The sequence below is a fragment of the Budorcas taxicolor genome, chromosome 21 (assembly GCF_023091745.1).
Source record: "Budorcas taxicolor isolate Tak-1 chromosome 21, Takin1.1, whole genome shotgun sequence".
NCBI classification, from domain to species: Eukaryota; Metazoa; Chordata; class Mammalia; order Artiodactyla; family Bovidae; genus Budorcas; species Budorcas taxicolor.
Genome location: NC_068930.1, coordinates 525,159 through 537,412, shown reverse-complemented (window position 1 = coordinate 537,412; position 12,254 = coordinate 525,159). Strand labels below are relative to the sequence as shown.

Genomic DNA, 12,254 nt, shown 5'->3' with positions numbered 1-12,254 from the left:
ATTTTTAATAACACTCAGAATCTGAACTTCAACGGTTCTACCTACAGCAGTATAATACAGAATTTTAAATGCTTTTCTTAAAGAAAACACTGACAAAAATGTCAGCGCCTATAAAACAGCTGGGAGTTTTTTATGAATTTGATATTCTTTTTTTCCCCTTCCAGTTTTATTACACTATAATTGATACACGGCACTGTGTAAGTTTAAGGTATACAGCACAATGATTTGATTTATATACATCATGCAGTGTATCACATGTTTAGTAAACATCCATCATCTCATATAGGTAAAAAAAATATTAAAGAAACAAAAAATTACTTTTCTTATGATGAGAACTCAGTATTAATCTCTTAACAACTTTCATAAATAACATACAGTGATGCTATGTTTATCATGTTGTATGACACTGCTACTGCTAAGTCACTTCAGTCGTGTCCGACTCTGTGCGGCCCCATAGATGGCAGCCCACCAGGGTCCCCCGTCCCTGGGATTCGCCAGGCAAGAACACTGGAGTGGGTTGCCATTGCCTTCTCCAATGCATGAAAGTGAAAAGTGAAAGTGAAGTCACTCAGTCGTGTCCGATTTCGCGACCCCATGGACTGCAGCCTAGCAGGCTCCTCCATCCATGGGATTTTTTTTTTTTTTTGCTTTATTTTAATTTACAATACTGTATTGGTTTTGCCATACATTGACATATCCATGGGATTTTCCAGGCAAGAGTACTGGAGTGCGTTGCCGTTGCCTTCTCCATCATGTTGTATGTTATATTCTTATTACTTATTTATCTTAAAACTAATTAATTTGGACTTCCCTGGTGGTCCAGTGGTTAAGAATCTGGCTGCCAATACAGGGGACATGGGGTCAGTCCCTGCTCTGGGAGGATTGCACATGCCATGGGGCAACTAAGTCTGTGCACCACAGCTACTGAGCCCATGCGCCCTGGAGTCCGTGCTTTGCAAGAGCCCATGCTTTTCAAGAGAAGCCACTGCAGTGAGAAGTCTGTACACTGCAACTAGAGAGTAGCTCCCACCCACTGCAACTAGAGAAACCCCACAAAGCAACGAAGACCCAGGGCAGCCAAAAATAAATTAAGAATCAAATTAAACAACTTCCAAAACTGACATAAAATCTTTTGACTGCCTTCATCCAATTCTCCTTTCTCCCCACCCCAGACTCGTAAGCTAAAACCCTAATCTGTTTTCCTATGAGTTTGTTTTTGAAATATAATTGACTCATAACACTATGTTAATTCTTGCTAGAGAACATACTGAATATTTGTGAACATATTTCTATACATTTCAAACTGATCACCAGAATAAGTCTAGCTACAATATATCACCATACAAAGGTATTACATAATTATTGACATTCTATACACTGTCCATTTCATACCTGTAACTCATTTATTTTGTAACTGGAAGTTTGAGTTTTTCTTTTTTTTAATTTGGCTGCACTGGGTCTTAGTGCTGTGGGATCTTCATTGCAGCATGCAGGATCTTTCAGTTGTGGCATATGGGATCTCAGTTTCCCGACCAGGGATCAAACCCACATCCCCTGAACTGCAAGGCAGATTCTTAACCCCTGGAAGACCAGGGAAGTCCTTCGTCGTTCTATTTTTAATCTTCTGAGGGATCCTCAACTTCTCCATGGTGGTTACTCCAATTTATATCCCCACCAACAATGCACAAGACTTCCCTCCCCGGTACCCTCACCAATACCTGTTACCTCTTGTCTTTAACAACAGCCCTTCTGGCAGTTGTGAGGTGATTATCTCATTGTGGTTTTGATTTTCATTTCCCACTTGATTGTGATGTTAAATAAGTATCTTTTCATGCGCCTGTTGACAATCTGTATGTCTTCCTCGGAAAAGTGTCTATTCAGGTCCTCTGTCCATTTTTCAGTCGGGTTGTTTTCTTAACATTGAGTTCTGTAAGTTCTTTGTATATTTTGGATATTAACCCCTGATCAGTGTTGGTGATATAGAAAAGCCAGGACCATCAACTACTACTGGTTGGAGTGAATTAGTACACCACCTTGAGACTGTTGGCGGTATCTGCTAAAGTTAAACTCCGAACGTGTTTTGCTACCAGTCAGCCAGGAGGCCCAGAGCAAGTTACTGAAGCTCTTCGTGTGCAATAGATGAGGCTAGAGGATCTCACTGGCCCCCTCTCTACTGCAGCATTTTTAGGGGTTCTGAATCACCAGCCTAGATCTACAGGATCATCGGTTTCGCCATAGTTTTAATATATTCATTTCCAAGACATTTTTTCCTAGCTAAGAAATCCCAACGTAAAGGCTGCCTGTCCTAGTCGAAGAAAAGCTTTTACACAAATACTAGCTGCTACCTATACCAGATGGCAATATCAATGTCCACATAATCAAGAGTGTTTAAAAGAATTTACTGAGATTTCCCTGGTGGCTCAGTGGCTAAGAATGTGCCTGCTGACCCAGAGCACATGGGTTCAATCCCTGCTCTGAGAAGATTTCACATGCTGTGGGGCAACTAGGCCGTGCGCCACTACCACTGAGCCCATGCTCTAGAGTCTGTGCTCCACAGAAAGAGAAATCATTGCAATGAGAAGCCCATGCATCACAACAAAGAGTAGCCCCCACTTACCACAAGAGAAAGTCTGTGTGAAGGAATAAGACCCAGGGCAGCCAAATATAAATAAATAAAACTGTATGGTTCTCATGATGCCTAAGTGCAATCATTATGCCAGAGAGTTAAGCAACGGGCATTAACTCTCCCAGACTTCAAACAATACTGCAAAGCTACAGTAATCAAAACAGCATGGTATTGGCACAAAATTAGACATTTGGATAAATGAAACAGAATAGAGAGACCCAAAATAAACCCATACATCTATGGACAATTAATCTTCAACAAAGGAGGAAAAGTCAGTCTTCTTCAGTAAGTGGTGTTCAGAAACACTTCCTAGATATGTCACTGGGCAGTGTGCGTCACCCCACCTGTTCTGCCCCAACCACACCAAGACGCCCTCACATCTCCAAGGATGCTCAAGCCCCTGACAGTCAGGACCCACCATCTCTGGCTCTGGCCTGCCCAAACCACATTATCCCACCCCCAGACATTTGGCCCCCACCCCCATACCAGGTACCCCCACTTCAGCCTGGCCCCTCTGCCTGGAGGCTCTTCTGGCCCAAGCTCTAGACAGGCAAATCCACCCACTCTTCCAAAGGGGTACCAAGCCCCTGTGCCCCATGCTAGGTGCTCACACCTTCCAGCCTGGGCTCCTCTGGGGCCAGAGTCACACTCAGGGTCTGATCCCCCCACACCCCCCATCAGCCCCCATCCAATCCTCTCCTGACTCCACCCAGCTCTAGACAGGGATCAGAATGATGGAACAGAGCAGGCACTTGGGAAATACCTGTTGGATGGACTGCTGGATGGATGGATGGTTGGGTGGATGGACAGGTGCTAGACTGATGGATGGATGGATGGAAGGGTGGATAGATGGTTGGATGGATGGTTGAATGGATGTGTGGATGGTTGTTTGGATGAGTGGATGGCTAGATGGATGAATGGCTGAGTGAGTACATGGGTGGATTGATGGATGGATGATGGATGGTTGGATGGACAGACAGCTGGATGGATGGATGAGTGGATGGGTGGGTGGACAGATGGATGGATGAGTGGATAGGTAGGTAGGTGGATGGATGGATGAGTGGATGGATAGATGAATGAATGGATGGTTGGATGGAGCCCCTGGCAAAGGGGCTCTGGGGTAACTAAAGAGAAGGCACCCACCCCAGCACTAGCACTGCAGAGACCTCACAGATGAGAGGGCTGGGAGGGAATGCTAGGGGCTGCCATTAAAGTGCCTGGCACCCCTTTTGTCATTATCAGACAAGTCATCTCATAATGGATGAAAGAGCAACACATGCAGAGTTAAGGCAGGGTCCCCAAAGCTGGGAGTAGGGTGAACATTGCCATATCCAGGAGCCCCCAGGGCAGCTCCCTCATTAAGTCAACGCAAGGGAGAGATGTCTCTGCCTCTGATGGGGGCGGGTGGGGGGGCATGTCACAGCCATTGAAGCTGCACCTTTCTCACTGCTGATTAAGCACTGACCAGCTTGTGATCAAGAAGAAAACTATTCCTTGAGGAAACACAATTAACTGACAAGCCAAAAACTGTGAAAGTCCAAAGGAGACACACAATCAAGAGCTCTGTCTGGAGGGGCTCCTGCTCTGAAGAGTTGCAGCGCAGGGACATTCCCTCAAGAGCAGACGGCACCATCCACCCTGCCACACACCAGCTCCCTCCTGTCTGCCCCCTGAAGAGCAGGGAAAGGTCACAGGTAGAATCTTTGCTGCACACGGACATGGAAAAAGGCTCATCCAGGCGGGGCTGAGGTCAGGACTGCCTCAGGGACTCACGATCGAGCAGTCAGGCCAGGTGGGCAGCACCAGAACTCACTCTCTAGCTAGAGATCCAAGGTAGCTCCTGGTGTGTAGGCCTGGCAGGCAAGCTGGGACACACACACACACAACACACGACTGACACTTAGCAGGCACTCTACTGTAACAGACGTTCATGCACATTATTTCTGGTCTTGCTCCATCCTCGCCATAGTGGCTGGCTGGCAAGAAGCAAAGAGCAGGCCTCAATGTGCCCCTCTCAGGAGGAGGCCCTTGCTGGCCAGCAGCTGCTGGGGGCTTCCTGGACCTCCTAATTCCCTACCCCATAGCTGTCACCGGCTCAGGGTGACACGCACAGATTTCAGAACACACGGCCCATCATCACACTGGAAGACCCAAGAACACAAACCGCGTTTCATTGGAGCAACATGCACCCTTGCTGCCCCGTGGGGGTGGGGTGGGTGGGTTGAGAAATCCATCACTGCTAAACACAGGCATTGGCTCAGCAAACAGGTTTCCTAGTTTCCAAATAATGGATTTTTCCAAGACTTTGACAGACCAACCCGGGGAAAACTACACAACATTTCTTTTTCCAACTTTAAACTTTTCTTTTGTATTGGGGTATAGCTGATTAACAATGCTGTGATAGTTTCAGGTGAACAGCAGAGGACTCAGCCATACATATACATAAAAATTTCTCACAGTAAATGTTACAGGCTATTCAATTACAAATGCCAAAAATGAGTAAATTATCAGACGTGTTATTTGTGGGCCCCAAGAAGAAAGACCCATCACGAACAAAGAGCTACACAAGCTGAATATTGTAGAATATGTCCAGTCTACAACCACTGTCGACACCCAGCAACATCGATACACCACTGCTTTCTTTTAAAAATAGCTCTTTTGAGTGGAAAATTAGGTCTGGGATTAAATTTCTGTACCTGTGTTAAACCATATGCTAAGAGTCAACCATGTGAATTCACTTTGTTAGTATTTAATTATGCTTCCAGAGTTCAAAACCTGAGTTGGTCAATATGTCTGTCAAACAAATTAGGCAATTTTAAAATCTTTCCCCCCTTTCTTGGTAGAAAAACCCATTGAGGTTTGAGTATAAACTGCTTGAAATACCATTTTTAGTCACTAAAGTTTGCGTTAAGGCAAAAAACTCCAGCTGTCATAAAATGTATCAAAACCAGAAAATAGCTGGGCTAACTTATTGGAGAAGGCGATGGCACCCCACTCCAGTACTCTTGCCTGGAAAGTCCCATGGATGGAGGAGCCTGGTGGGCTACAGTCCATGGGGTTACTAAGAGTCGGATAAGACTGAGCAACTTCACTTTCACTTTCACTTTTCACTTTCATGCACTGCAGAAGGAAATGGCAATCCACTCCAATGTTCTTGCCTGGAAAATCCCAGAACGGAGGAGCCTGGTGGGCTGCCATCTGTGGGGCCGCCCAGAGTCGGACACGACTGAAGTGACTTAGCAGCAACAACTTAGTAGTCATGAGTCTGAGCAAGCTCCGGGAGTTGGTGATAGACAGGGAAGCCTGACATGGTGCAGTCCATGAGGTCACAAAGGGTCGGACACAACTGAGCAACTGAACTGAAAAACTATTACATATTATACCAGAACACAAGAAATATGCCAAAGAATGTAAAACAAAACAGCTGTATACCCTAGTTTCTATAATATTTTCATCATACTACAAATGGTTCAGCTTTGCTCCAATATATATTTACATTACAACTGTGCAAGAACTAAGAAGCATATGCTTCTATCATTTTATGACACAAAGCCTCCTTGTAAATTATAAATAAAAATTGCTTTAAAAAATCTAGTACTTTTTATTCCAACCACTGAAATGTAAAAAGTATTTCACTTGTTTATCCTTTATGGCAACCTTTACAAACTGAAATAAAAAAGAAAAATTCACTTAGAAATACTGAAGGAAAAAAAAAAGACTACCTGAGTACAGTTATCTTTCAAAGACAAGCTCTACACGGAAACTCTTTAGTGGCCAAAATGAGCCTAATGAGCCTCTTGAAAAGAACATCATTTAAGCCTTTACACCACTTAAGTATTCAAAGTTATACTGCCGAACAGTCATAAAGTCACTTGTTGGGAGTTAGTCCAACAAATCTGAAGCACCATAAGCACAGAAGCTCACCCTAAACCTTTAAATCAATGGGCTAGATAAGCTATCCAAGAATAGCTAACAAAAGTTGTAGTTGTGCTTTCTCAAAGTCCAACTAGTTAAAAAGCTACAATGCAAAAACAAATTCAGTTAAAGAAAAATACTTATACCACGTTATTTTAAAAGTTCATTAGTTTACACAAGTCAGTAAGCTATTCTGCTGCAGATTATCAGCAACCAGCAAAGTGACAGATGAAAAACATCTTGTGTTCTTCTTGTGGGCTGTCGTTTCAGTCGTGTCCGACTCTTTGTGACCCTATGGATCATAGCCGGCTAGGCTCCTCGGTCCATGGAATTCTCCAGACAAGAATACTGGAGTGGGTTGTCATGCAGTTCTCCAGGGGGTCTTCCCAACCCAGGGATCGAACCACGTCTCTTATATCTCCTGCACTGGCAGGCAGGCTCTTTACCACTAGCACCACCTGGGAAGCTCCATGTTCTTAAAAGCAGCCAAACAAATTAAACTAAATTAATAGAGGAAGTCATTAACCATGAAAAAGTGATGACCATCTGGTTTGGGATTTTAAAAGTTTTTATCAGAGGCAAACCAAGAGAACCACATAGTTTAAGTTATTCCAATCCCTATTTAAAATTGTTGCCCAGTATGTTTCTGCCACCAGAGCAGAAAAAGTTACCAGTTTAGTAGAGCCTGCCAGGAGCTGGCAACAACAGAAACAACTTTTAACGTCATAAACCATTGATAGGACTTAAAATGCATTTATAAACTGTATTGGTATTATACCATTAAGATATATGTACACACACATAAAGTTCTTGACTATCTCCATGAATCCAATTTCAGTCATTTTAGAACTTTAAAAACATACATCTATTATGTATTCAAAATAAGTAAAATGGTTAGCAACATTGACACTTTACAATTAAGGCTGTTTTTCACAGACAAAAACTATTCACCAAGAACACACATAGAAATTGCCTTTAACTCAATATTACACTGTTTATTATACCGCTTATTTTCTTTTAAAAAACTACAACTGTCAAATATAGTTGACACGTCTCAAATATCTGTGCTAAACGTTAACAGAAACAAAATACTAAGAATATTAAAGCATCATCCCATTTATCTCTGGCTAAATGTAAAATCAGTTTTTATTACCTAAACATAACATCAATACACAGAAAAGGAACCTTCCAAGATTCAAACTTTGTCAGATAATCCAACAAATAAAAGTTAAATGTACTCATTTTAAATGTTAGTTTTATCTTTAATGTAACGACTCAGTGCTTACTCAGCAAATTATCAGTCAGTCAGTTCAGTCGCTCAGTCCTGTCCGACTCCTTGTGACCCCATGGACTATAGCACACCAGGCTTTCCAGTCCATCACCAACTCCCAGAGCTTGCTCAAACTCATGTCCATCGAGTCTGTAATGCCATCCAACCAACTCATCCTCTGTCGTCCCCTTCTCCTCCTGCCTTCAATCTTTCCCAGCATCAGGGTCGTTTTCAATGAGTCAGTTTTTTGCATCAGGTGGCCAAAGTATTGGCGCTTCAGCATCAGTCCTTCCAATGAATGTTCAGGACTGATTTCCTTTAGGACTGACTGGTTTGATCCTGCAGTCCAAGGGAGTCTTCTGCAACACCACAGTTTGAAACCATGAATTATTCAGCGCTCAGTTTTCTTTATAGTCCAACTCTTACATCCATACATGACTACTAGGAAAAACCATAGCTTGGACTAGAGGGACCTTTGTTGACAAAGTAATGTCTCTGCTTTTGAATATGCTGTCTAGATTGGTCATAGCTTTTCTTCCAAGGAGCAAGCATCTTTTAATTTCATGGCTGCAGTCACCATCTGCAGTGATTTTGCAGCCCCTCAAAATAAAGTCTGTCACTGTTTCCATTGTTTCCCCATCTATTTGCCATGAAGTGATGGGCCTGGATGCCATGATCTTAGTTTTTTGAATGCTGAGTTTTAAGCCAACTTTTTCACTCTCCTCTTTCACTTTCATCAAGAGGCTCTTCAGTTCTTCGTTTTCTGCCAGAAGGCTGGTGCCATCTGCGTATCTGAGGTTATTGAGATTTCTCCCAGCAATCTTGATTCCATGCTTAAATATGTTGTACCATTGTTTAACAAGAGAAACTTTAAAGTTTAAAAAAGAATCATGAAAAAAGCTTTCAGTTCAGTTCAGTCGCTCAGTTGTGTCAGACTCTTTGCAACCCCTTGAATCGCAGCACACCAGGCCTCCTTGTCCATCACCAACTCCCAGAGTTCACTCAGATTCACGTCCATCGAGTCCGTGATGCCATCCAGCCATCTCATCCTGGGTCATCCCCTTCTCCTCCTGCCCCCAATCCCTCCCAGCATCAGAGTCTTTTCCAATGAGTCAACTCTTCGCATGAGGTGGCCAAAGTACTGGAGCTTCAGCTTCAGCATCATTCCTTCCAAAGAAATCCCAGGGCTGATCGCCTTCAGAAAGGACTGGCTGGATCTCCCTGCAGTCCAAGGGACTCTCAAGAGTCTTCTCCAACACCACAGTTCAAAAGCATCAATTCTTCGGTGCTCAGCCTTCTTCACAGTCTAACTCTCACATCCATACATGACCACAGGAAAAACCATAGCCTTGACTAGACAGACCTTAGTCAGCAAAGTAATGTCTCTGACACTGTTTCCACTGGTTCCCCATCTATTTCCCATGAAGTAATGGGACCGGATGCCATGATCTTCGTTCTCTGAATGTTGAGCTTTAAGCCAACTTTTTCGCTCTCCTCTTTCACCTTCATCAAGAGGCTTTTTAGTTCCTCTTCACTTTCTGCCATAAGGGTGTCATCTGCATATCTGAGGTTATTGATATTTCTCCCGGCAATCTTGATTCCAGCTTGTGCTTCTTGCAGCCCAGCGTTTCTCATGATGTACTCAAAGTGCTGCACTCAATATGCCAGCAAATTTGGAAAACTCAGCAGTGGCCACAGGACTGGAAAAGGTCAGTTTTCATTCCAATCCCAAAGAAAGGCAATGCCAAAGAATGCTCAAACTACCGCACAATTGCACTCATCTCACATGCTAGTAAAGTAATGCTCAAAATTCTCCAAGCCAGGCTTCAGCAATACGTGAACCGTGAACTTCCTGATGTTTAAGCTGGTTTTCGAAAAGGCAGAGGAACCAGAGATCAAATTGCCAACATCCATTGGATCATCAAAAAAGCAAGAGAGTTCCAGAAAAACATCTATTTCTGCTTTATTGACTATGCCAAAGCCTTTGACTGTGTGGATCACAAGAAACTGTGGAAAATTCTGAGAGAGACGGGAATACCAGACCACCTGACCTGCCTCTTGAGAAATCTGTATGCAAGTCAGGAAGCAACAGTTAGAATTGGACATGGAACAACAGACTGGTTCCAAATAGGAAAAGGAGTACGTCAAGGCTGTATATTGTCACCCTGCTTATTTAACTTATATGCATATTTTCACCATTACAGAAGCTGAATTCTTCTTCAGTGTTTTCATAAAATTGTTAGTTCCAAAAGAATATTCCTTTCTCCTTACGAGAAAGGAACTAACTAACTTTGCGACCCCATGGGTTGCAGCACCGCCAGGCTTCCCTGTTCTTCACTGTTTCCTAGACTTTGCTCAAATTCATGTCCACTGAAGTCTGTGATGCTATCTAATCATCTCATCCTCTGCAGCCCTCTTCTCTAATTCACTGCTGCAGTAAGGATACCCCTGTACTCTATCTCCTCTCCCACTATCATTCCGCCAGTTTAGAGGTAAAGCACTTCCTCCAGAAAGCCATCCTTAACTATCCCAAATCTGCGTCATTTTCCTTTGATGTCCTACAGTGAGGATTAATTTTTTGTGCCATGGATCCTTCACAGTCTGGTTGTCTTTGCGCATTTACCCAGAATTTTTGTACAAACATGTAAAACAGTACTACAAAAGAAATCAACTGTATTGAAAGAGTTATAAAGGCATTTAGAATATCATGTGTTGTGGTATTCTATGAGCTCCTTAATTGCTACAACAAACATTTAGCTGCTGATCCACGAACTACCACAATTATGAAACAAGGAACAGCATGTATTACACCTGAATGTATCTCCCACAGCTTTATGCTGGGATGTGAAAACATACAGCTAATACTGCTGTGGGAGGGTTGTTTTGCTTTTTTGTGGGGGAGGAAACCTAGTCATAACTGAACTACAAATTTTAGTTAGAAAATAGAAAAAAAACTTTCTCCCGTCAAAGTTCAAGGGGTGTTCTGAATTATAAACACCCTACATCAAGAATCCTTGCTCTAAAACATCTGGTTTTAAAAAAGCTATCCACCGAAGTAGTCACATAGCTTCTCCGAGTGGGAGAAAGCAGGTATTAAGAGTCAGTTACGGGGAAAACAAACTTGGCAACCTCTTAAATATTCCATAGTTACAATACACTTGGGTTTTGTGTATATGACTAAAAGTAATTCTAACGCACATCAAAGTTTGAAAATCCCTACAATTTTTTGCAGACATCTTGACATCCATGGTAACTAACAATAATAATGAAGGAGAATTTTAAAGTTGCTAGCCTTACAAAACTTTACTTCCACTTAAGTTTGCTGTTAAGTCTCCACTTCAACGTAAATTAATAGATGGCAGTAATTGTGAAAATCACAGCGCTTGTCTTCCCCTGGAAATCAAGCTCTCTACAGTCAGCCTACACGTTGATCGGAGACAGTAAAAACTCAACTTTCAAATCACTGTTGATCAAATATTACCGCAATTAGCCAAACCACTACCGTACTTAAAAGGCTGACATCAAGGCAACGGGACTTCAAAATGAAAACATATTAAGGCAGTTTTCAGTTGTTGTTTTACAATCCACAGCGCGCCGAGAGCGCGCTCACGTTCCCATAGGACCTTGGCACTCGGGTTTTCGGACGGCAAAGCCGAGTCGGATGCTCGCGCTTTTTTCTCCTGTCCCCACCCACCTCCCCGCCGGCCACTGCGGAAGAACGAGTTCCCGCTCCGAGGCGGGGGAAGAAGGAGGCACTGCTCTGCCCTAAAGCCGCGTGTGCGGCCGCGAGCCGGGAACCCAGGCGCCGGCGCCTGTGATGGGGCGGCCATCTTAAAACACAGTTCTCCCACCCCGAGGCGCACAGCTCACGCTCGCCGCGAGGTACCCCACCTCCCGGCTCCGGCTGCCCCGGAGCGCCAACCTTCGAACGCCCACGCGGACGGGGGAGCCCCGCACGGCGCCCGAAACAGCCGCGGCCGCCGCCACCCTACAATAGGTTACCTGCTCAGCGCCCTCTTCCTCTCAACGGCAATCACGGTACCAAGGCTGTGCCACGGGGCAAGGGCTCCCTCTACCACTGTAACGCCTGCCTAACGCTTCCGCCTCCCAAAATATTTTTATCCTCACGACGCACAGAAATACCCCGCCGCGATGCGCTTCCCCCGCACAAAGTCCTGCCCACCGGGTCCCCAGGTCGCGACCCCCGCCATCCCGGCGCCGTTAGATGCCTTTCCCCAGGGGTTCAGACTCACCCTCCTGGAATTGAGTCTCCAGGTCCTGCTTCGGAGTCATTTATAAGTGATTCGCTGCCGCCTCCCTCCTTCTCCCACCTGCATCAACTACAGCCCTCTACTTTCTACCCCACCCAGCTTCGTGTCAGAGGCGCCACCAGGCACCGCCAACTTTACATACTAGGCTGGGTTTGCCACCGCCCGCAGAGCC

General features: G+C 44.3%; 1 long non-coding RNA gene across 2 annotated transcripts in view; it reads right to left on the bottom strand.

Moving 5' to 3' along the window:
• The window catches only part of LOC128066854 (uncharacterized), a 33,640-nt gene extending 21,386 nt beyond the window's left edge, over positions 1–12,254 (bottom strand). The window contains exon 1 of one of the 2 annotated variants that reach the window (XR_008201255.1): positions 12,065–12,254. This is a non-coding gene — a long non-coding RNA (uncharacterized LOC128066854). Of the gene's footprint in view, positions 1–11,813; positions 11,849–12,064 lie in introns of those variants that run through there. The other variant, XR_008201256.1, reaches the window with a different exon arrangement.